This window comes from Leptodactylus fuscus, chromosome 3, assembly GCF_031893055.1.
Source record: "Leptodactylus fuscus isolate aLepFus1 chromosome 3, aLepFus1.hap2, whole genome shotgun sequence".
In the NCBI taxonomy this organism is placed as follows: domain Eukaryota; kingdom Metazoa; phylum Chordata; class Amphibia; order Anura; family Leptodactylidae; genus Leptodactylus; species Leptodactylus fuscus.
The window spans coordinates 189727691-189754339 of record NC_134267.1 but is presented as its reverse complement, the minus strand read 5'-3'; the positions used below and the strand labels follow the sequence as shown (position 1 = coordinate 189754339).

Here is a 26649-nt window from a genome sequence, read left to right as displayed (position 1 = left end):
AACTGTCCCGACTGACTGGGAGAAGACGCAGAGAGGTGAGTACTCAGTGTCGGGCTGTGGGGAAAGCCATGGTTACTATACTGTGCGGGCGGGGGTGCGATAGGCAGTATACTGTGTGTAGTGGGGCTGCAATGTAGCACTGTGTGTGTAGTGGGGGCTGCAATGTAGCACTGTGTGTCTAGTGGAGCTGCAATGTAGCACTGTGTGTGTAGTGGGGGCTGCAATGTAGCACTGTGTGTGTAGTGGGGGCTGCAATGTAGCACTGTGTGTGTAGTGGAGCTGCAATGTTGCACTGTGTGTGTAGGGGGGCTGCAATGTTGCACTGTGTGTGTAGGGGGGCTGCAATGTTGCACTGTGTGTGTGTAGGGGGGCTGCAATGGGGAATGTGATTGTGATGGAGCAATGGCAGGCTTTGTGCCCTGCGCTCCAGACATCCTGTGTCCTGTTCCAGTCTACTACCACAGAATAGAACAGAGTAGGCCTCGCACGCGGATCTGTTTTCACGGTCGTGAGCGGGAAGCCTTAAGAATATTAGTCCGGCCCTCTGAAACCATTCCAATTTCTAATGTGGCCCCATGGGAAAATTGCCCACCCCTGGTCTAGATAGCTATCGTTTTCCAAATTTTGTTGTGAGTTCTTGTTTGTAGACAAGCAGTTAACAGAATTTATTCTTTTATAGACATAAGTACTTTTTTGCTTTCCATTCGATCATGTGTGCGGCTTCATCTTCTCGTCGTAAGTGCCTCAACAACCCTGATTCGTTTTGTTACATCTGTGGCAGTTTCACCATTCCAAGTCAAACTTTACTACTTCTAAAACAATGGACCAAACTGAGCAATAAATAGCAATTGTAGGAAGAAAATAACTCTAGTATATTCAGATTAATTTCTGCTTCATTGTCATGTAAGTGTATATTTTGTAAGATTTTCACGAAAAATGGAGGGTATCCTGTATCTTAAAAACTTGACGTGCTAGAGAAAAACGGGGGTACTTTTTGGAACCAAGAGATCAAAGTAAGTCTGAAACAAGTGTCAGATCTAAGTCAACAAAAATTGTGTTCCCCAGTGTTATTGAACCTAGGTAAAAAAACCAAAATGATGTTCAAACATGTACATGTATTATAGCTGTTTAAATTACGATTTATGATCGATTTTACAAAAATTACCAATAAATGTCATAATTATGGTAATAAAACATTGGAAATCTGCTTAACTGGTTGGAACATTTATCTTTCATGCTTCAAATTTTTATATACCGTAGCATTAACATTTTTAATAGAATGCAGTAATTTTTGCTTTTCTCTAAAGCACCAATGGCCTTGTCTGAACATGGTCTAATACATGACAATGTAAGTAGATGTCTAAAATGTCAGCGTGCAACTGTAGCATCAACATACCAGGATGTGATGCAGAAGAATGATTTCCTTTAGTCCATGACCAATTCATGGCGTGTGAATTGCAGAGGGGGGGAAGTATTTTACCCAAATTAAAATGACTCAAGAGGGCAGTGAGGAGTTCTGGTGCGTAGGTTTGAAGATAAACAAAGGTAATATGGAACCAGCCCATTCACACAAACAATCTTATAACTACATATTTATAGCCTGCACAACTCCCTTTATAAATCACGGAAATCAGGAACCCAACCCAAGAGAGCTTACTAGATATATAGCAGAATCCGGCTAATCCTCCAGTCCTGTTCTGGAGAGCAGATATGTATATTGTAATTTTATTTATGAGAGGATGAATATGAAATTGAGACAATAACCAGGGAAACCTTATGCTGTATAATTCTGGTTTGTCTACTGTGTTATGTATATGGCATTTTCTGATTATTCATTCTCTGGCGTGTTGGTGTGGGCGGGGCTTTCCCTTGTCAAGCCCCGGACAGAGATCTGAAGAAAGGTACTGTCAACCCGGAAGCACCAGAATATCACACCACGCCTCCATATGGTGTAAGGAGATGGACATTCCTGCAGAATGTAGTTTCGCAGTGACTGGAGAGTTCCATGACACCCTGGATGATGAGGTCATACAAGTGGTGAGCACACTTCATGGAGTAAATCGTCCTAAGGTAGTGGACCGGAAGAATGTAACTTCTCAGAAAATGATTTTGGCTTTAATAATGACAGATAAAGCCCTAGATAGAGACTGTATACCAATCATTCTGGTTGTACCACGAGAGCAAGGTCGGCGGTGGAGAATCACCTGGCCTTTGAGGTCTGAAGTGGGAGTGTGGCAAGATGAAGAATCTGAACAGGGGGAGTCCAGTCCTGTCCCTTTTCATAATCCTACAAGCACTCAGTCTGATGGAGCAGTAGACACTACTTCTACTCTACTTACTGCCATAGGAAAGTTGCCAGATTGGGAAGGTGCATCTTGAAGGAAGTTATCGTCGGTTGAGAATCTTCTCAGGCACCATCCCAGTACCCTTTGGAGAAGATCGGTACGAAACCTGGAGAGATGTCACCATGCAATGCCTGGATGAATGGCAATGCTCGGATGGGGTGAAAAGGCAGCGAATTGTGGAGAGTCTCAAAGGTCCCGCTATGGAAGTGGTGCAGGCTGCTTGGAGAGGAAAGCCGCAGGCCACTTATCAGGACTACATGGAGGCCCTTGAAGATGCATTTGGGTCGCCTGAAGACGCCACTGACCTCTTATTCAAACTTCGTACCACATACCAAGAAGCTGATGAGAAACTGTCTGACTATCTCTACAGATTGGATAAACTTGTGCACCGCATAGTGGCAAAAGGAGGACTTAGCCCTAATGAAGTGGATCAATGTCGTCTGAATCAGGTGTTGCGAGGGGCATTGACTCATAACCCTATCGCTCAGCGGTTGGGGTGTAGCAACAAGGACAAGATTCCACTGCCATTTCATCAGTTACTTAAGGAGGTGAGGCAGGAAGAAGCTACCCTGGCGGCCCGGGAACAAATCCCTGCGAGAATCGCCACAGTGGCCATACGCACCGAGTCTAATAGCAGAGAAGAGGAGCTGTTGAAAATTATTGAGAAACAGGGGGAGCAAATTGCCCAACTCATCAAGACGACTGAAGCTCTTATAGTTCAGAAGCAGCAAGTAGCCACTAGCGGCTTAGAGGAGAAGAAAGATCCTATCCGATCACCAACCTGCTTTAAGTGTGGGGAACTTGGACATCTGTATAAGCAGTGTCTGAAGAGATGGGGTCCCAAGAAGCCTGATTCCTCTTCTGGGTCGGAAGCGTACCATGTCGGGAAACGGAAAAAGGGTCCGGTAGAAGCCCATACCGGCCCCCCAGAGACCACCAGAACGAGGGAGGATGCCACCCCTCAGCAAACTTTCACTGTACGACTTCCTGGGGGCTTAGTGGGACCTGCCCCTCAGGTGTCTGCCTACATCAATGAGCAGCCTTGTAATGTCCTATTGGATAGCGGGTCACAAGTGTCAGTTCTTTTCGAAGATTGGTACAAGAAGTATTTACCTAATGTCCCTCTACAACCACTTTCGGGACTAGTCGTCTGGGGACTGAGTGATCGGAGTTACCCTTACAAAGGATATGTGTCCGTTACACTACGGTTCTCAAAGGGTGTTGCCGGAATTGAAAAAGAAGTCCCCATCTTGGCGTTGGTGTGTCCGAAGACAGATGCTGGTCCTGTATCCACACCTCTGATAGTGGGAACTAACGCTAATATTTTCCTCAAGCTAGCCCAATGGTGCAAAGAAGTTGGGGGAGACAACTATCCCCAGACCCTCTCCATTCACCCCACGTGTCTAGCTGCCTATGCTAAGAAGGAAGAGGAAAGAAGGAAGGTGTTGAGCCCGGACTGTTTCGACCCATGTTTTGAGAACAGTGATGTGCCTGCAGAGGAGAAAGAGCTACTTATCCAAGGTTTTATGGAGAGGGGAGCAGCTTTCTCGTTGGGAGACTGGGATCTGGGGCTCGCTAAAGGAGTGGAGCATCGAATTCGTCTCACTGATGAGAGACCATTTCGAGAAAGGTCCAGGCGGTTGGCTCCCGCTGATGTTGAAGACGTCCGACAGCACTTGAGGGGTCTGCTTGAAACAGGAGTGATCTGCGAGTCAAATAGCCCCTACGCTTCTCCCATTGTAGTTGCACGAAAGAAGTCTGGGAAGATTCGTATGTGTGTGGACTATCGAACGCTTAACAAACGCACCGTCACTGATCAGTATGCAGTGCCCAGAGTTGATGAGGCATTGGATTGTCTACAAGGGAGTCAGTGGTTCTCAGTGTTGGATTTGCGAAGCGGATATTACCAGATCTCCATGAGTAAGGAAGATCGAGAGAAAACTGCCTTCATATGTCCCTTAGGGTTCTACGAGTTTTTACGGATGCCCCAAGGGGTGACTGGCGCCCCGGCTACTTTCCAAAGGTGCATGGACAACGTGATGGGGGATATGAACCTCAGAGAAGTCTTAGTCTACCTTGATGACCTGATTGTGTTTGGAAGGACTCTAGAAGAACATAACAGGAGATTGTTCAAAGTCTTGGACCGATTGAAGGAGACTGGATTGAAGTTGTCCCTGGACAAGTGCTGTTTCTGCCAGAAATCCGTCAAATACGTGGGACATATTGTCAGTCGGGATGGGATTGCCACTGACCCTGCTAAAGTGGAAGCTGTTGTGAATTGGCCGAGGCCCACCAAGCTAGCTGAACTCCGGTCCTTTCTCGGATTCTGCAACTACTACCGCAGATTTGTACCACAGTTCTCCAAGATCGCTAAACCGTTGACAAATCTTACCCAGGGGTACTCACCGCCCCGCGGGTCAGCTCCACATAAGAAACCTCCAAACCAGACTTACTTCAAGGCTAATGAACCCTTTGGAGAAAGGTGGACAGATCAGTGTGAAGAGGCGTTTGAGAAACTGAAGTCTTGTCTAACTCAGGCCACGGTGTTGGCTTATGCAGATCCTAACAAGCCCTACGTACTGCATGTGGATGCTTCATTTGAAGGACTAGGGGCTGTGTTGTATCAGGAGCATGAGGACTCTCTCCGACCCGTTTACTATGTCAGCCGGGGATTGACCCGCAGTGAGCGTAACTATCCAGCGCACAAACTTGAGTTTCTGGCTTTGAAGTGGGCCGTAGTGGACAAGCTTCATGACTACCTCTACGGAGTGAAGTTCCAAGTGCACACTGACAATAATCCCTTGACGTATGTGCGAACTACGGCCAAACTGGATGCCACTGGACATCGATGGTTAGCTGCCCTAGCTGTCTACTATTTCAGTCTCAAATACAGACCGGGCACCACCAACATTGATGCGGATGCCCTCTCTAGGCTGCCTAGGCAACTCGAGAAGGAAGATGAGGATGGGTGGATAGAGGTTCCTGCTCCAGACCTGAAAGTCATGTGTCAGTTACAAAGAGCCGGAGGTGCCCCTAACCGAGGTTACGTGCATTCCCTGGGAGCCTCGGAGGAAGCTATCCCTTCGTTGTACAGCTGGGTAACGAATGTGAATCAAGACTCTCTGCCTCGGTTGTCTCGGCTGCAGATTGAAACCGCCCAGAAGGAAGATCCAGCAGTGGGGACAGTTCGGTGGTGGATTAATAGAGGCCAGAGGCCTGGGAGGCCAGAGTTGAGGTCTGAAGAGGCCCTCCTACTGGCTAAGCAGGCGAAGTGGCTGGTAATGAGACATGGACTGTTGTACCGAGAGGCTGAGCGGCGGAAGAGAGGGTTGAGGAGGCAATTAGTCCTGCCTGCTGTTTTCAGAGAGAGTGTTCTGAAAGCACTGCATGATGAGCATGGCCACTTAGGGGCAGAGAAGACTACTCACCTTGTGGCTGATAGGTTCTACTGGCCAAAAATGGAGAATGACATCGCCAAATATTGCAAAGATTGTGCTCGATGTGTCTTGAGGAAGACCTTACCAACCCGTTCTGCTCCTCTTACAAACATTACTAGTGATGGCCCATTGGATCTTGTATGCATTGACTTCCTCTCCATTGAACCAGATGAAGGGAACATCAGTAATGTCCTAGTAATAACTGATCACTTCACCAGATATGCTCAAGCCTACCCTACTAAGGATCAAAAGGCTGTAACTGTAGCCAAAACTTTGTGGGAGAAGTTTTTTGCACATTATGGATTGCCTGCCCGCATTCACTCTGATCAAGGTCGAGATTTTGAAAGTCGACTCATCAAAGAGCTGTGTGAGATCTGCGGGATCAAGAAGTCTAGAACCACTCCCTTTCATCCACAGGGTGACCCACAACCTGAGAGATTCAATAGGACTTTTCTGAACATGCTGGGCACCCTGAAGTCAAAACAAAAGGGGCGATGGAGTCGCCACCTGAGCCAGTTGGTGCACGCCTACAATTGTACAAAAAATGAGTCTACTGGGTTCTCCCCCTACTTCCTCATGTTCGGAAGGGAGGCCCGATTGCCTGTGGATATCAGCTTTGGTGTTTCCACTGATAAATCTTCTGGAAGAAGTTATCTTCAGTATGTATCCCAGCTGCAGCAAGAGCTCAAAGAGGCGTATAAACTGGCCGAGCAAGCTTCAGGACAGTCTGGCAGAAGGAATAAGACTCGACATGATCAAAGAGTTCGGGAACATGAGTTGAAGCCTGGAGATAGAGTTCTGGTGGAGCAGTTGGGACTGCCTGGGAAGCATAAGTTGGCTGATCGTTGGTGTCCAGAGCCCTTCATTGTGGTGGAAAAGCTGCCTGGAGTACCTGCCTATCGAGTTAGGCCTGAGTGTGGGCCTCGGAAGGAAAAAACTTACCATAGACACCATCTGTTGCCTCTGGGACAAAATGTCAATCTGTCAATTCAATCTAACTCTGACATACCGGAGGCTCCTCGACCCCCCCCGAAGAAGTAAACGTTTTGAGAAAGAGATTGAAATGGCATCAGTAGACGGGGATAGTGAGACAGATGATGAATGGGGTTATGACGACCCGGGACTCAACAATCCAGTCATTGATACTCATGCCAATAAGGAAGTCGCCTCCAGAATTGACACTGAAACGGATCTTCCAGATGGACTATCTGAGCAACTAGTGCAAGAGGCTGCATTACCCCCTAGTGATATGGACATTGTTCATGACTCATCTGAGTGGTCAGTGAAAGAGGGGGGGGTCTCTCAACATGAAGAATGTGAGGAGAGGCTTGCAAGCACCAGTCCGGTGTCTGGGGCTGATGAGGGGATCTCTGCCGCACCTGTACGCCCGAGGAGAGTGGTTAGGCCACCCATGATGTTAACCTATGATAATAAGGGAAATGTCACTGAGGTCCCCAGGGTGGTACATCCTAGTATGGTTGGGGCGTGGCCGTATTTTTCCCCCATGCCTTGGTATTATAACTGTGGTCCTAATGTGCCTATTGGTGTGATTAGTCAGGATGATCTAACCTCAAAATTTTTTTCAGGTGATGGCTCTGGACTCTGTGCTGCTCATGTCCAGACCCATCAGGGGGAGAGTGTAACCCCTGTGTGCAGTTCAAGGCAACGAGAGGTTAACAGTTTGCAAACATTGTGCATGCAGCATGAAAGCAATTGTGATTGTTTATCAAATCCTTGGAGGATGGGAGGGGCTGCTTGGCAGGGGAGACCATGTGCTCAGGCAGTCTGCAGGAGAGAGAGAGATCACAGGTGGATGCAAGAGTAAGATCTGCTGAGCTCCCAGAGGCTGAAAGCAACAAGAAAGAGGATTTAATTCCTTCAGAGAAAAGGTTACCAACTCCACAGGACGATTTGCCGAATATACAGGGTATTCATACTCTCCACAACCGACGGAGGCGCCTCGCTGCTACACCGGAACGTTCTTCCAGACTTAACCCTTTGGCAGCCTGTTGGACAGGACAGCATTAATTCCTCTGGAACTGTAAGTGTACCTATCACCAGCATTCTTATTTAGACTGCATCCTATGATCCAGGAGTGAGTTGTTCTTGTCTAGTATAACTTTTTAAGCTGAGCACTGCAGAAGGAGTAAAAGAGACTTGATGCATCCAGGCACCTGCCGTGCTGCCATGTCCTATTGTAAGGGATAGAGCCTGCTGCTGCTGATAGATGATTGTAGCCAGTACTGGATTTTCTGCAGTGTACCAAATCTTCTGGACTAAGGAATATTACCCTGCTAGGAATTAAAGGAGCATTGTTCATTTCTGACATATTTCATGTGCACCAACGAAAGAAGATTCTTTCCAGAACCGCGGCAACAGGCCTTGTACTAAGACTGAGCTTTGTGATTGTTATGCATGGTCCTAGGGCTTTGCCATATAGACCTGCCATTTTCTAGATAGGTTTATCGTTTAAAGCACCACCTCTTACTGATGCTGTGAATGTTATTGCATATTGTACTTCACCATTACTTTTATTAAGTTCCATATAAAAGTTTCTTTGTTTATACCACAATCTTCTCTGGCGTGTTGGTGTGGGCGGGGCTTTCCCTTGTCAAGCCCCGGACAGAGATCTGAAGAAAGGTACTGTCAACCCGGAAGCACCAGAATATCACCGACAAGGGTGGAGGCACTGCGCTAAGCAAGGTAGAACGGCAACTCATACTTATCCAAACGCCCTGCTACCCGGGGGTGTGGCCAAAGGGGGTGTTACAATACAGTATAATGTTGCTATATACTGTAATAACTTATTCGGTTGTGTTACGTATCGCATGGTGCACAGTGAATACGGTTTTCCCTTGTGTAGAATTACTTTCTCTCCTTGGCATGACAAGTCACTGTTAGCTGATCCCATAAAACCAAGCCTTGCATAAGATTCTCAGCATTTCTCTGCGTGTTTTATGGCTGCCACTTCTGAGACTCAGAAGCCAATCAATAAAATCTCAAGATACATTTTGGCACACTTTAATACTAGCGTAGCATAGCTCTAGTTACTATCGCACATCACCCTGGAAACCCAAATTTTAATGGTCGTGAATTGGTCAAAGAAACCTTTAGATTGTGAATAGCGGCTTCATCGGGTAGATCAGTAGATTCAGCACCATTACATCACTTGTCATTTACATTTCATCTATTCAATAGACAGATAGTGAAAAGCAATGACCCCTGAGCTAATCCCGGCTTCATTTAACGGAATTAAATAGTGCGACCCGTGTCTAACTCTCCCAATACATTGCCACGGAGACATACTTGACACATGCGCTTAATTCATCACAGGCAGTCTGGACATGGACTATTCTGGACTGTCAAACACAATAATTTTATTATTATTTTATTGTTATTACAATATAATAACGTATTTCACACTATGAGAATGTGACAAGTCCATCTATGACGGACAGAGAATATGAAATGAAAGAAATTTTTTGAGAGAAGTCCTCAGTAGTTGATACCTTTTTTAATGGCTAACTTAAAAAGTTTTTTGATGACATATTTCGAGCTTTCGAGACTATAGAGGTCTCTTCATCAGGATGGTATAACACAATTTCTGAAGGTAGGCATATATATACACAGAGAAGTGGAGTGTTGGATGCAAAATAGATGGAGAACAGAACATAATGTAAATAAACAGTAAAAAAACATATATATCAGTTCACAGGAAAGTTCTCTGGGTTAGTAGCTTCTTTGATCAGTGACGTGTTGTTTAGTGGTTGTAAAAGGTCATAAAACCCTGGGCCTAATTTAATCCCATCTGGAGAGTGTTAAAGTTCACCATAAGTTTAGCCTCCCATATGAGGCGATCTTTTCTGCTCTTGAAATTCCCTCTTAGTACCAGGATCTTCATATCCTGGGTCATATTATGATTTTCATTGCAGAAGTGTTTTGGCACAGGGAGGTCAATTCTCTGTTCTCTAATCGTATGTCTGTGTGAGTTCATCCTCATCCTAAGTGCCTGGCCAGTCTCACCTACATACAGGCCCTCAGGACACTTAGTACACAATATCAAGTACACTACATTAGGTGTGCTGCAGGTGACGTTACCTGGGATCTTGTAGTGTCGATCAGAGAGAGAATAGGCACTTAAAGCATACCTCCCAACTTTTGAAGAACTGAAAGAGGGACAAAATGTGCTACGCGCGCCACGGCAAATTTAGCCACGCCCACTTTTGTGTTGACTCCGCCCACTTGTTAATTTTTCATGTGCCCGCACACAGTATAATCCTCCTACAGTTACCCGTAAATTATATGTCCCCCCTCTATCTCTCCCCCAGTTTCATATACACCCTTCATCTGCCCCCAGTTTCATGTCCCTCTTCCATCTCTGCCCCCAGATTCATGTCCCTCCATCTCTGCCCCAAGATTCATGTCCTCTCCATCTCTCCCCCCAGATGCATGTCCTCTCCATCTCTGCCCCCAGATTCATGTCCCCAAATCTCTGCCCCCAGATTCATGTCCCCAAATCTCTGCCCCCAGATTCATGTCCTCTCCATCTCTGCCCCCAGATTCATGTCCCCCATCTCTGCCCCCAGATTCATGTCCCCCATCTCTGCCCCCAGATTCATGTCCCCACATCTCTGTCCCCAGATTCATGTCCCCACATCTCTGCCCCCAGATTCATGTCCCTCCATCTCTGCCCCCAGATTCATGTCCTCTCCATCTCTGCCCCCAGATTCATGTCCCCCATCTCTGCCCCCAGATTCATGTCCCCCATCTCTGCCCCCAGATTCATGTCCCCACATCTCTGCCCCTAGATTCATGTCCCCACATCTCTGCCCCCAGTTTCATGTCCACTCCATCTCTGCCCCCAGATTCATGTCCCTCCATCTCTGCCCCCAGATTCATGTCCCCACATCTCTGCCCCTAGATTCATGTCCCCACATCTCTGCCCCCAGTTTCATGTCCACTCCATCTCTGCTCCCAGATTCATGTCCCTCCATCTCTGCCCCAGATTCATGTCCCCACAGCTCTGCCCCCAGTGTCATGCCGTCCTCTCCTTCATCTGCCCCCAGATTCACGTTCCAACTCCACATTAAACTTACCTTCTCCTCCGCTCCCTCGCCGCTCTCTGCCCGCCTCTCTCACTGACACATGCGGTTGAAGGAAGGAGCTGACACAGGTCAGCTCCTCGCTTCCCCGCTGCCCGCCTCTCTCCCTGACACATGCGGCTGAAGCTGCTCGCGTGCTCGCTTCGCCGCTGCGTCTCTCTCTCGCTGACACATGCGGCTGAAGCGAGGAGCTGACCTGTGTCAGCTCCTCGCTTCGCCGCTGCCGCCGGCTCCTGTCTTGTACATCGCGTCTACAAGCCAGGAGCCGGCAGCAGCGGCAAAGCGAGGAGCTGACACAGGTCAGCTCCTCGCTTCAGCCGCATGTGTCAGCGAGAGAGAGACGCAGCGGCGAAGCGAGCACGCGAGCAGCTTCAGCCGCATGTGTCAGGGAGAGAGGCGGGCAGCGGGGAAGCGAGGAGCTGATCTGTGTCAGCTCCTTGCTTCAGCCGCGTATGTGTTCAACTCAGATCGGCGTCCTCTGGACGCCGATCTGAGTTGAAATCGGGACATACCTCCCTCCAACCGGGACCGCGGGACATGTCACCCAAATCGTGACTGTCCCGCGGAAATCGGGACGGTTGGGAGGTATGCTTAAAGGGATTCTATCATTAGAATCCCTTTTTGAACTAAGACCATGTCGGAATAGCTCCTACTTTTATTATTCTGATCCGTGCCGCCGTTCAAGTGTTATTTAGTTTTTTCAACGTATGCAAATGGTTCCTCATAGCACAGGGGGCATTCCCCTTTGCTCCAAAAGCACAGGGGACGTCCCCTGTTCTGTCCAAAGACTCTCCAGCGACGCTTCTGCCTTCTTCTACCTTCTGCCTCTTCGACACATCATCGGCTACATCTTAAGCCGAAAGATGGCCTTTTACATGAGCTTTCGTTCGGCCACAGGAAAATCGCTGAACTGATATGTGCAGTCAGCTCTTCCAGCTGAAGATACAGCTCATAACCCGGCGAAGAGGTGGTCAGGAGAAGAAGACAGAGGAGTTGCTGGAGAGTCTTTGGACAGCACAAGGGATGTCCCCTGTGCTTTCTGAAGACTCATTTACAGTCGGCGAAAAAACAAAATAACACTGGAATGGCGGCGGGGATCAGAATAATAAAGGTAGGAGAAGAATAGCCTTTCTTAAGGCTATTCCAACGTGGTCTTAGTTCAAAAAGGGATTCTAATGATAGAATCCCTTTAATAATATAGAGCAAAGAGGAGACACATGTTCTAGTTTCCTGCAGCCATGATTTGTACTACTGCCCATAGGCTGAGTCACCCAGGTTGCGGAAATGCAGCTTGTTTTTTGTTGCAGATTTTCTTGTTTTTTTTTGAGCCAAAGCCAAGAATGTCTACAAGAGGAATGGGGAATATATAGGAAGCTCTTATACTTTTCCCTTCTGCTCAATCTACTCCTGAGTCAAAAAATTGCCACAAAATTTGCAACAAAAAAAGCTGTTTCTGCAACGAGGGGCTTTAGATATAGACAGATTTATGGCAGCAAAATCTCAAAGAGTGAAATTCACTTCTGGTCTAACTTCTGTGGGACCGCTGTAGTGTAACCTGAACAAGATGGCTCTTTCCTATTACCACAGGAGATGAAGCGCCACCTGGCAGCAAATCATCTCATTCGTTCCATTGAAATGGCATGTATTTTATGTTTGGTTACTATTTGGGGGCATTGAAGCTAGCCATTTGCCCAGATGGACTCCTACATTATATAAGCCCTTGAGCAAAGCCCCACTGGGACCCAACCAAAGACTCTCTATTACAACCCTTTAAACTAATTTTGGGAGAACCTGTACAGCTTCATCTGTGCTGTGGCTGATGATGTCATCATGTCACTGGGACTAGCCACAATAACTGCACAGGCATGGAATGGTGACATCATAGCAGTTGGCCTTTAAGATAGCTGACTGTGGATGTGAAAGTGATCTTGTCCATTGTCAGTTGTCAGGGAAGCAGTCTGCCCTCCATAACCCCTCACATTGGAGATAATTCTAGCATTTATCTAGTGTTGTCAGTGTCTGACACTTGCTCTGATGAACAAACTAGTTTCCAAAAAGAGAGCAAATAATAAATGCGTGTTTTTGTGGAATTATACAGGTTATAAAGTGCAAGGAGACCCATTTATGAGTTATGACCCAGACTTAAAAAATTCTTGACTCTTATTTTAAGGATAAATGACACATGGCTTCTTAGCATGAATAAGCTCATAATAGTGCAGGAGCACATTTGTTAGGTAATAACTGGCAGGACCTGTTTTTTCTCATTTTAGAGAAACACAACTAATTGTTAGACCATAAAAGAGAAATCATGGACCATGGTGAACGCTTAAATGTGACACATGTCAAAGACAGCACTGCAATGTCAATAAAGTGACAATTAGTGGTCACACCAGCCATGGTTAGTGCTATCCTTTACAATGTTTTTAGAAGAAGATGATGTATTGTCCTATAGCGTGTAACAGTTGTGAAGGTTTTCTGTGCGTGGTATACATTCCATAATATTGTCCCAGATTTATTAACATGGTTATGACTAGAATCCGGTGTAAATGTGGCACATCCTGGGGCAACATGTGTATCTTGGTGCATCTAGTTTTAACCAAAAGTTTTCTGACTTGCTAGGCATGTGGGCTTCTGAGAAAACAGGAGTGGCTTAAATGTGTCACGGTGTGGCAACATTGTGTTGTAAATGGTCAACAGCCATTCTTAGCTGAATGTGTTGTCAGATCGCAGCCGCTACGTAGCTTCAGGCCTGGCAATTACCAGAGTGGTAGGCTGGATGGGAATCTCTGTTGCCATTGACTCTAAAGACAAAAATTATGTTGTAAATTTTGGCTCAACTAAAATGTATAAACATAGGCTAGACAGTCTAAAATAGGTGTCCTTGATGTTGAGTGTTGGATTAAGACCCAGTCATGATTTCCCTGTTACTACTTTTACGAACTACTTCCAGGTACTGAAGGTCCACTTAGCTGGAGCTGAGACTGGATTCCTTGCAGGGGTCTGTGTATTTCTCAAAACACTATCTCTGGTCCAAAAAAAAGTTTGCAATTCCCAGGTTGCTGGGTGTAGATAATTGAAAAGGGTGCCCTGACTGGGTTAAGGCTCATAGACAGGGTTGTAGCTATGAGATCCATCTAACAATTATAATATCCTCTTCTTTGCACATCCATAAAGTGAGTAGGGTTCTATCCTATCTCCTGACTGTTGAACAACCCCAGGGACAGCCATAGCTGACAACTGCTGTCAAACTAACCAGGACACAGATCACTTTCTTCCCTTCTCCTTAGTTTGGAGACCAGAAGACTCACTGCCAACACCTATTACAGAGAGGGGAGACAGTCACATATTGGACCATCTTTCTCAGTTCAGCTAAATTATTGGTTCCATTTATATAGTGGTGTAACTAGGAATGGCAGGGCCCCATGGCGAACTTTTGACATGCTTTTGCATTGGTTGGAAAACAACATTTGGTGGTTTACAGCTAGGTGAACATTGCCACCTATAGTCATTCTCTGTGACTCTCACTCAAGTCTCGGGTAAGAAAAGGTCACATAATAGGGCTGTATGGTGTTTTACATTCTTTTTCCCGCTCGGATTACATATTTATTTTGTGCTTCACGTAATCTATTTGGTGAAGAATAGCTTTCAGGTCGTAGGTCTAAAGCAGGGATTAAATCCACATTCTCAGTCTGAAGACTCCCAGCCCTTGCTCTTTTCTATACCACTGTGTTTACTTTGCTGTTAACACTCTGTAAATGTTTTGCATATTTTTATACATTTACAATAGATTGGTTATTTTATATATTTTTATTCTATGCACGGAAAGCAAAGCGATTCTGTTTGCACAATCATGCTGTGCTGTTAGCAGGTAAGAGGACGTCACCGCATATGTATATATGTAATATAAACCATGGTAGCACACAATTCACATACTGTCATTTTAGACTACCGTAGTATTAGAGGATCCTACAGTAGGTACAGATTGTTACATAATAAAATGCCCCTAATAACGCAGGACCTCAAAAATGCAACAGAAGGGAACCATATTTGGACCCAATCACTTATGTACATGTACAGATTACCAATCCATGACTGCTTCACTTTACATGGCCTTCTGTCCTTCCTCAGGATCAGGAGCAAAGGCATATACTAGTCAGGGAAGCGACCCTCGCATAGGTCACACAACCTTAAAACCAGCGCTATATACAGCACCCCCAACCCTCAAATGTCTCCCTCATTTTTATTCATGTCTGATGATTTTAAGCACTGGCTCGCCATTCATATCAATTTAATTGCAAGTTCCTCAGGCATCAATTCCCTTATTCACCAAGGGTGTACCTCATTCCTCATCAGAACCTGTTCCATGGAATGAAAGTTTAGGAGCAGGCATACCCTAAATTGCATTCAGAGTTCAGTCTGTGACATGATCCAATCTTCTTACTACTACCATAGATAAATCACACATTGCTATTAAATCACACATGGGGCAAAGAGCCAACTACTTCCAACTCCATTCACTGTATATTACAGAGACTGGATGAACCTCCATGCAGCTGATCTGTGCAGGGGCCGGCCTTTATACCTTCCTCCTATTGCTGTTCAAAATAATAGTAACATAAATTGTGGACATCCCCTTTAAAGAGCAATTATGTTTTGGCTCGGAGGCTTACCTTGTCCCCCGGGCTCCTGAGGATCCAGGGCCAGTACTGACTGCTACCTCTGAACCCCATGTCATGTTACAAAGTTTGTTAATTGACTCTTATTTACATTTTCCCTCCTTACTGGAGCCCTGAGGCTCCATCATTCTCAAGATTATTGGGGTAACATGAGTCAGTGATAGCATATCCTACCTACATGCCATGACTATATGACATGGGCATACCCTATAAGGCTGATTCTTCATTCTAGAGAATTATTCTGTCTGGTTTTATCATAACTATGTCACGAGAGAGATCTATAGAAAGGTTACTGCAGAAAAACATTGCTGTCCCGCACATGAGCCAGAACCAGAATTGTCTAGCCAATATATGATTTATGATTCCCTGGTCATCCACCAGATCTCCATGACTGTAATCCTTCTTTGTTCAAGGATCCTATTATTGTGTCTTGGAGTTATCTTCCCAAGGTTTCAGATCTTCATCTCTCGAGGGTCTCATCAATGTTAGGGTTTTTGCTCCTTTACACAGCAGGACACATATTAGAAGATACCTGTCAGCACTGCTGTCACATACAATGAATATACTGTAAGATGATGTAGCCACCAGCCATGTATAAGCATAAACCTGCCCTCACTTCAGCTGCATTGTTAGGATGATCTTCAGATCAGAGGAGTGTTCTGTCTCCACAACCTTACATTCCTTTTCTCAGATTACAGGATTTAGGTTTACCTGTACCATTACACAGACAAATCTACACAATTAGATCAGCCACGTCCATAACAGATATACAGAGTCACTAGACAACGCTATACAATTCAATCAGCCACGGCCATAACATGTATCACAGGCAATCATAAATCACATGCCCATAAGGGAATTGTCTATAGAACTTCCGCAAAAGTGGCCAACTATCATGTGTATCTAGTGGTCCCAAACCTATCCCAACAGATGATAGAACGAAGAAAGATTGGTGCACATTGAATTCCTTTGTCCCTTTGTCTGGTAACAACTTACTCTCCTTTCCATTCTGAAAACACCTGCACACTCGGAGGAGTCAGGAGGAATAGCTATCACCTGAGAGCTGCTGAAGGTGCATTGGATTAGCATCTCTAAGTTTTATTCTGCTAAAATTATATTTGTGGGATAAGTGGGTGAGCTGAAATCTAATATGACCCCCCCCCCCCTTACAGCTCTCTTAGTCTTCACAAAGGACACTTAGGAGTCTAGACTAGTTGGGGAGATATAATGGCGGCTGTATTCTAGGAAATAGATTTTCATTTGAGAATATGAATTTTCTAGAAGTCACATGGAAATTCAATTTATAAGCAAAATTATAACAAAAAGGTTTGTGTCAATGTGATGCATTCTTCAGAGGCGTTACTAGATGAGCACCCTGCCCGTGGCCATTTTCTGACAGTCTATTACAGGTGCTCTGTAGGTGCCGGTAATACGTACTTTTCTGCAGATGACATTTATACCTTACAGGTGTATGGATACTAGAAGGTGCGTCTTATGTGACAGCTCAGAAGTTCATCAAATCACTCAAGTGCACAAAGTGACGCATGTAATGAAGTCCGTCCCAAAGATATAGTCAAGGTGTACTAGAAATTATCTATTAAAGGAGCTGCCTGCCACTTTAAAGCATATAGATAGATAGATAGATAGATAGATAGATAGATAGATAGATAGATAGATAGATAGATATATAGATCTGTATGATGCCTCCATGAAACTTCAAGGGGATGATAAATCTTAAATATGACATGTAAAGGGGAATGCCACGATTTTTCCAAATAGATTCTAAAATATATATATATATATATATATATATATATATATATACATATGCATGAGAGATATGCACATTAAAGGTACTATCTATCTATCTATCTATCTATCTATCTATCTATCTATCTATCTATCTATCTATCTATCATCTTTGTTGTGCTGCATGCTCGCAGTGCACACTTACATATGAATTATTGGGCCATTTATGGGAAATAAGAAGTCATAGGAATGCTTTATCCTAAATTTACCCTATTGCCCTGTGTAATTATGCTGCTGATCAGCCGACTAACTGAGGTGATGCGGTGACGATAACCAGTGCACCTAAATGGGGGGACAATGTGATAGTAGTGTAATACGACAATACAAACTAGTGCCAGTCAATACAAATATCATCAGTCAGGGCATGTCCTACCTGAACATCAGCTTAAGTCACTGGCAAACTTTTGACATGGGCCCCCCCAAAGACCCCAATCAACCAACCTCCCCCCTACCCGCATTCCTGCACACAGTATTATGCCCCATAGTGGCCCCTTCACACAGTATTATGCCCCATAGTGGCCCCTGCACACAGTATTATGCACCATAGTGGCCCCTGCACACAGTTTTGTGCCCTTTGTGGACCACCATGAACAATTATAATGCTTTTCAAAGCAGGGGAGGATACAAACAAAAAAAAACCCCACAGTTTCTTACCTCTCCCTGGCTCTGGCGCACACTCCCTGATGATGTCGGCCATCTTCAATGATAGAAGAGATGTCACTTGAGCCGGGGCTTGCGTTGCTCTACATAAGGATGCAGACCTTGGCCCATGTGACGTCTGTGACATCACCAAGTAGGCCCATAAACCTGCCGGAGCCAGGAGCGGTAAGTGATAGTGTTTTTTATGTTACCTCACCTCCCCTGGCCCTCCAATCTTTATATTCGGGGATCTGAGAAGAACCTCCGAGTATAATGATAATGTTTTTGGGGTTCGTGGGCCCACGGCCTCACTTACCAAGCCCAGCTCCTGCTCACAGCCACCAAAAAAGAAGCGCTGGCGGCCGTGAGCAGGAGCCAGGATTGGTAAGTAAATGGGGGCCCGTTACCTGGTGGAGTTACTGGACTAATAAAAAAAAAATCTGCAGTGTTAGTGGCTGCCGTCGGCCCCCTAATATCCCAGGCCCTGTAGCAGCTTTACCGCTGCTACCACGGTAGTTACGCCCCTGGCCTATGTAATATCACGCAAAGGCTAAGGCCCCACGTTGCAGAAATGCAGTGGAAAAAAAATGCTGCATTTTACAGTACCAGCAAGTGAAATGAGATTTTGGTTAATCTAATCCACACATTATGGAAAAAAGAGCTGCATGAAAATACTTTTTCAACAACGTGTGCATTTTTGAAAAACTCAGTATGTTCATTTTAGATGCGGAATCACAAGCGACTTCTCGATGAAGATAAAAATGCAGATAAAAAGGCACCAAATACTCAAAACTACTGCAGGAATAAAAACACAATGCGTTTTCGCTGCGTTTTTTTTTCTGCAGTATTTTTTACTTGTGTTTTGTTAGATAAGCAACTATTGGACTTAAACTGACTCTTGAATGGTGCACATGCCTGCATGGAGCCCTTAACAAAGTGGCAGAAGAGGGCAACTTGAGAAGAAGTACTTTGATGGGATGTGCTCTTTAATAAAAGCACTTTCCAAAATTAACCTTGGCAACAATGTGAGTGTGTCTCAGGGATTACTGGACTAGATATAGGTCAACTATGTACATAAAATGCCATCGCTATGGGTAATCATGAAGGCATCGCGTCTGAGTCACATTGCAAGTGTCTGCCATTATTTTTATATTGTGAATTCCTTGGCAATAGGGACAAGTCAAGGATGTATTACAAGCACAGCATGTATCTAGTCTATTATAATATACCCTACATATTTGCAAACTTTATGGCTTTGTCTTTATATATACATTGACCTGATGTCCTAACTCTTACATCATAAAACAATATGGAAATTCCTATACAGCGATCCTATCACAATTCTCAGAGACATGCCTTGAAGCTCTTGTACCCCATTACAAAATCTTCAGCAAAGCCCTAAATGCATAATTTATAGTATTGGTCTCCATACATGTGGCATAGAGAGGTTATGTGTCCCAAAAGGATGAAGAGCCTAGGAACCATAACCTCTATACCTTGTATAGTTATGGCCTTGACAATATCAATGTACCTGGCTAACAATCTTCCATACTGAGCGCAAAATTTAGGATCACTTTACTTTTATTTTACATAAGGAGACAAGTTGAGTAAAAATGGGTTTAGTATGAATAAAATGATAGCGAGTTAGTATTTATGCCTGGAGTCTGAAGCACTGGAAGCAGTTGGTCCTTTCCATCTGCTCGGACCATGTGCAGCCTGAGCTATGGCTGCCAACATAGTGCTGGTAGCTAATAGAATATTCTTCACAATTCTCTGCACTTTTATACCATATGTCTAGGACACACTCGTCTCATATTTTGCATCACAGAATGTTTTAAGAGCAATTTCAGTCACAACTATAGCAAAAAATATCAGACACCAGACAGACCCTTTACACAATATATACATCAATAGATATTAAATATGATCATTAATACACAACTTTATTCAGCTTAATGTACACAGTAATGTAACTATGTACTCGGGATGTCAGGGTACTTTCATACTTACATGCATAGATCTCTTGTCAGGTCACCACTCAAACCAACATATTCATGAGAGTGGAGATGACATGTCAGAAAGTCCATCCAGTGAAGATTTCCATCTGGGAGAATGGTAGAGCCATCAATCAAAAGTAGTGGGGATGGGTTGGGGGACATTGAGAGCAAAAAGCCCAATGACCCCGACTTTTAGGGAACACTAAACATTCACTTTGACTATGCTACAAGACAGATCCAGCCATGGACATCTGCGTGGAGTTTGTATGTTCTCCTTGGTTCTCCTCCGGTACTCCGGTTTTCTCCCACACTTCAAAGACATACTGACTATAGATTGTGAGCTTTATAGGGGACAGTGACCAAAGATGTCTGTAAAGTGCTGCGGAATATGAAGGCGCTATATAAGTAAGCAAAACAAAAAATAAAAGAAAAAGAAATTAAGTGAATTGTCTGGTTCAGAAAACCTTTTGAAGATACCTCATAGGGAAATCTGTGTTTTGCCTGGTTCACATCAACGTTTGGTAATCCATTTGAGGAGTCCGCATGGGGACACCCCCACCCCGAACGGAATACCGAACGCATTGGCAAGCGGAGAGCTTATGAGAGCACACGTAACTTATAGACTATAATGGGTCCGAGTGCTTTCCACGCGGACAGAAAAGTACTTTGTGATGACTCATGCGGACACCGCGCGGAAAGCACATGGACCCTATTATAGTCTAGGGAGTTTGTTTGCTTTCACTGCTCACCGTTTGTCAATGTATTCGGTATTCCGTTAGGGGGTCCCCATGCGGACTCCCCAATCGGATTACCAAACACAGATGTGAACCAGGCATTATTAGAGAAGAGTAGCCTGCTTAGGACACCCAAATTCATCTCTGGATCTTTATGCTATAAAGAGCATCTCTGGCATTGGAGGACCCAGCATGACCATGCATTACATGGATAGTTCATTGAAGTCAATATGGAAAATGTAATTCTTCATTTCACTAGTGGTGACTTTGTAGACTGAAAATTAGCCACTAAGTTTCCTGTTCCATAAATGCCCAGTGACTGCTATGGGGCCATGTAGTGGGACTCATCCTCTTTCTACTAACGCCTTACAAAGTTCTCCATTAAAGTATAAGAACCAGGTGAACGGCCAGAATGCCTCTTTCTACTATACAGTGTCAGTCAGAGGGGTGTCATTTTGTTTCTTGCTAAGCTTTGCCTCTTCTATGTACACTGCCTTTATTTACCTCTATCATTTTTAGAACATGTCTCCCCCTTCAGTGTTGTCGTCATTCCTTGCACTAGGAATGTCAGTGTTTGCAGACAGAGCAATAACAAATGAAAATCCCCCTAGTAAATAGGAATAAACCTGCGTGATGCTCGGGGGTTATTTGTCTATGGGTGGAGGGATTGTGATGTACATTATGGACAGTTTGTATATGTATCTACATGCAGTGTGACTTTCCTATTTATAAGAAGTTACAATGCATGTATACAAAATGTGGGAGTTACAAGAGTCGAGTGCTTTGTTTTTAGCAATATTTAAACAGCCAGTTATAACTGTGCCTAAAACTTGTCAAACCGGTACAGTAGACGTCTCCGTAATGACAGAGTACAGCGCCGTGCACAATAGCTGTCTCGTGTTTCTCCATACATTTAGAGAGTAAGACACTTCTGGCTGCTCCTGTACAGGCGGCACCAAGGATCGCAGCAGAGACCAGGTACAGTATATGGCATGTCTCCTGAGTTTGTGTATTTATTACTAATATTCTACATAATCCCTATATTAGATAACCTGGCCGCTGGCCACACACCAGGCAATGTAAATACTGCTGCATCCTATCAGGGATACTCTATGTGTACTAGTATTTGTAGTGCGATTATGTTGTGGCTTTTCCAGAATGCTTCTATTTGTACAGGGATCTAGAAACTGCATATTAAAGAATTATGGCTGACCAAAGAGAGGGAGGGATTCATTTAATCCAGATCTGGGACTATAAAGCGCTGTTTACTCTGTGGTGGTTGACTTATATTAAGGGATCTGGATGTGTCTGTATATAAGGTTTGTACAACCACGTTCTTTTACCTGGATAGTGAAAATTGGTCACATACAGTAAAAAGTCGATCGGTGCTCATTTATTTTCATGTATTTGTTGCAATGGTTGTTTTTTCTAAGGAATGATCTTCATATGACTGTTTATTCTACCCCGTCATACAGTTCCCAATATTATTGGCATCATATTCCAATCACACAATGGGATGTCTTACCACAAATAATGATTTTCATGTCATCATAATAGATATGATCAATGACGAATGATCATTCATTGTTCGATTGTTTCACAAGTTTACATGGGGAACATTTATATCAACGATATTTTGGGTGATCATTGCCCCATGTGAAAGGTTATTAAGGCTGCTACTCCACGTGACTTCAGAGGTCTATTCCCTGGTCCGTGTAGCATGACGCTTTAACATGGTTGGAACTCCTTAGGTTCACTCATTCATATGTTATCCTCCACTAGCACGTTCATGAACTAGATCATTGCATTATGACTTGGCCTGTGCCTAGCCTTAGGACACTTCTCAAGTTCTGATCTTGGCAGGTGTTACAGGGTTGAACTTGCCCACTAAAGTACCAGCAATTTCCCTGTTGGGCCTAGGCTCTGATACATACAAGAGTGACAAAGGTCCAGTTTCAATTGAAGGTAACTTTGTACCCTATTGTATAACACTAGGGTCTACTTCTTATGGGTTGGTTTAATCTATTAGACATCATCGATGATGATAAGATAATAAAGCAATAAAAAGCATTTTGTATAGACAAAGGCTTTGTCTGAAAGGCCTAAGGAATCCCAGTCTGACATTGTACGTGGTATATAGTACATAGTATATTAACTTGACGTAACACATTATGACAAAATTGAAGCATATACAATGTATAAAGAACAAGTAAACATTACAAAATAATTGAATCTTTGGCCTTGGCATTGACGTCTTTATCTGCTGGAAATACTATACATTGGAGACTATGACAATGCTATAAGGAAAATTGAGAATTAGGCAATTTCTTCCCAATCTCTGTGATACATAACTCTGTTTGTCTTTGTTTGGTAGCACCAAGGTAATAAATGCTATCATGAGTCACAATGGGCTGGGGACTGTGCTGTATGCGAAATGTTCCATGTATATGCATGTATGAATTAATGTACTAACTCCAATGCTACGTCACCAACTATTACCAGGAAATGACAGCAAATACATTTCACAAAAACATTCAGACACAAGTCCCTGACATTGGAAAAAGCTGATCTGTGACTGGCTGCTAGGGGCAACAAAGACAGTCTTGCTAACAGAAAGTTTGGATGATTGAGGCCTAGAAGCTCTCGGGCCTTATTCTGCAACATGGCCCCCATCTACAACATTCAAGAGCCCCTGCCAATTGTCCTACTAAGCTGCCCGTAGTACTGGCAGAAAAACCTGACGCTGCCTAGATAAAAGAGTGTGACAAACAACCATTAAAGGTGTTTTCTAGGAAATATTGATTGATGAACTGTCCATAATGGTGCAGCAGGGGTCTGACACCTAGGCCCTCAGCCGAGCAGCTGTTTGAAAAGGCTTCAGTGTTTGTGTGAGCAGTGCAGCTTCTTCAGTACTTACCAAGCCCAGCACAGTACATTTGTGCAGCTGCTGTGCTTAGTATTGCAGCTCAGCTCAGTCCCTGGAATGGGACTGAGCTGCAATCAGATCTTGTGACTGATGAGTGTGATGTCACATGGCCCTCAAACAACTGATCTGCAGGTGTCAGGCCTCAGCATATCTTCAAAAAGTCCAGAAAAAACATTTAGGCTGGAGCCCAACGTTGCGGAAATGAAGCTTTTTTTCTTGACTTTGGCTCAAAAAACCGCAGCAAAATCTGCAAAAAAAAAGGTGTGTTTCCGCAACGTGGGGCCTTAGCCTTAGGCCCCACACTGCAGAACAGGTGCTTTTTTGTTGCAGATTTTACTGCATTTTTTCTTTACCAAACCCAGGACTAGTTACAAAATGAATGATACACGTTCAGATTGTTTGATGCATTTTATGAAACCAAAACCAGGAGCAGACTGTAAAAATACACGTAATATCTGCCATTTATAGGTTCTCACCCTATCCACACCTACTTTTGGCTTCAAGAACTGCATCTGAACTCTCATAGTTCAATAACTACGAACGTCTTCCAGTATATAAGACTGCATAGGTTCTCATAAACTAGTATACATACTGTAAGGCGAGGAACACAGAACTGCAACTAAACACGAAAGGTGTCATCATATAAGATGTGGGCTGGCATGTTCCTGGTACAAGTTCAGACACAGACTCTAGGATTCCTCAGCGAAGAATCTCCTGGAAGACGTCTGAATGTTCAGATAAGCACAACAAACTGGAGATTATATGATAAAAGATAACTTCAAAGCTGCTGGGTCTAGTAGTTACAGAATATTCCAGTGACTGGTTCCATTGGCATTTATACAAAAAGTGTAGTGCCTGGTAGATCATTTCTAATATTGGATACTATTGTATGTCAATAGTGGTGTAATTGTCAGGTTCAATGACAAATAACAATGACCATTCGTAATTCCCTTTTCTCACACAAAGGACTCATACCACAAAAAGGGAATGTGAACAGCGTCTAAAGTAAGTTTCACTCAATAGTAAGACTGCTCTGTTTTGTCATCCATACGGCAGTGACAGCACCATGGATGAACCTTATGGTGATGTATGGTGGGTCAACTGTAGATTAAATCATATCCAAGATGAAGGAGATGTCCAGCATTCTATTGTCAACATAAAATCTGGCCTTCATGCAGATTAAATGGCTAGTTGTGAAAGAGACCAAGGAGTATGTTGGAGTATGTGTACCGCAGACAAGAAAATTAGACTGTGAGCTTCACTGGACAGGAACTGATAGGAGTGTATTCTATATACAGTGGCATAGATTATCTTGGTGATATATAGAAGTACAATCAATATTATCAGGACAGAACTCACTTGCAGCATACAGAATCAGAAGTATATGACTTTGAGGGTCTGTCGATCAAGCCATCTGGTTAGAGGACCCCTGTCTAGTAGCCTCTTACTGGTGATTGGCTAATTGTGGGCCTCTCAATGATCAATTGCTGTGGCCATAGGAAGCTGCACATGACTGGTCATTTATTTCCAATACATTAATAGAATAGGGTCATAAGCAAGGCTATGAAGTCACTAGGCCAAACTACCGACTCTGATCCTCTATTTATCCACAGCCTGACTCCGACTCTTGTTCCATCTCTTACTCCTTTATAAATGGATGAAAGCCATGGCCAATCAGAAGCAGTAAACGTCCCCCAATTCATTATAAAGACGGTGATTGAAATTCTATGAACATAAATAGGCATTTAATTAATTACATAATATTAATAATTGTATCATCCTTGTTAAAATAATTAACTATTCTATTTTGAAACCAGAGTTGGAATTGGCACCTTTTTCCAAACTCCACCCCAAACTGGCTCCAACTCCAAATCTATGATTCCAACTCTGATTGAAAAGCTGTGGCCATAAGGTGATGCTGTTCATTGAAACAGAATACTAGTATATACCCAATAGCATTATTTAAAGGGTTTGTCCAGCAAAACTGAAAAACAAAGATAATACGGAATGTTTTGAAAAAATTACTCTCTTCATAGTCACTCCATACTAATATTCGTACTCATATTCACTTCATAGCCCCTAGCCATAGCCACTAATCCTTGCCACTATCATGTAAGCAGGTCAATGCCGCAGCAAGTGATTGGCTGAGCATTCTTTACCTGTGTATGGAGATGGGAGCAATAGAATGGGAGTGGCAGGGGATAGGGAAGGCAAAGACAAAATTTTTTTTTATTTTTTTTTTTACAGTATTGTGAGCCTGTCGTACTTTTTTTTTTTTTCTTTACTGACTGGACAACCCCTTTAAATGGTAGTCAATGAATTGTCACCTTGTATTTATTAATGTCTTATTTATATCTTTTCCTTGTAATGCTGAGTGACTGACAAGTACGGTAGTATATCACCCAATTTTCTTACACTCTTCAGAAGTAACAGAGAATATAAAAAAGTTAGAATTTGAAAAAATTTGAGTGACTGGTGTTTTTTTTAATGTTATATGGCATATTCATAGTGACAGTAGAGTATTGTTCTCTTAGTCAATGGACTATGTAAGTTTTGACGAATTAGGAAGTCGAGAGGTGAGCAAATTTCCACTTTAGACAACTTATGGTACTTATCAAGATCTGGTTGTTATGTATCACTGGTAAGAAGAGGAGAAAACAATTGATCCTTACATTGGATTAGTCAAAGTGTTTAGATTGTAAAATCCTAAGTACGATTAGGGCCATTACATAACCATGAGCGCCGCGGTTATAAAATGCTGGAATGCATTACGTATTCAATATGTGACTGGTCAATTCATTCTCGTGTCTAGTTTGTTCAATAACTGAAAAATAAAAACTGCCATGATGAAAATGGCTCTCCTGATCTTTGGACAATAGTATTACCCAGACGATTTGTTACGTTCATGATGTCACAAGAATGACAATGATAAAACATTGTTATTGGGCTGAAGTCTCCAGAAGTGTGACCCCTATGATTTTGTC

The 26649-nt window shown here is 43.7% G+C and overlaps 1 protein-coding gene across 1 annotated transcript in view; it reads left to right on the top strand.

Annotated features, from left to right (window-relative positions):
• ARHGEF4 (Rho guanine nucleotide exchange factor 4) overlaps positions 1-26649 on the top strand; it is a 119807-nt gene that overhangs the window by 24127 nt on the left and 69031 nt on the right.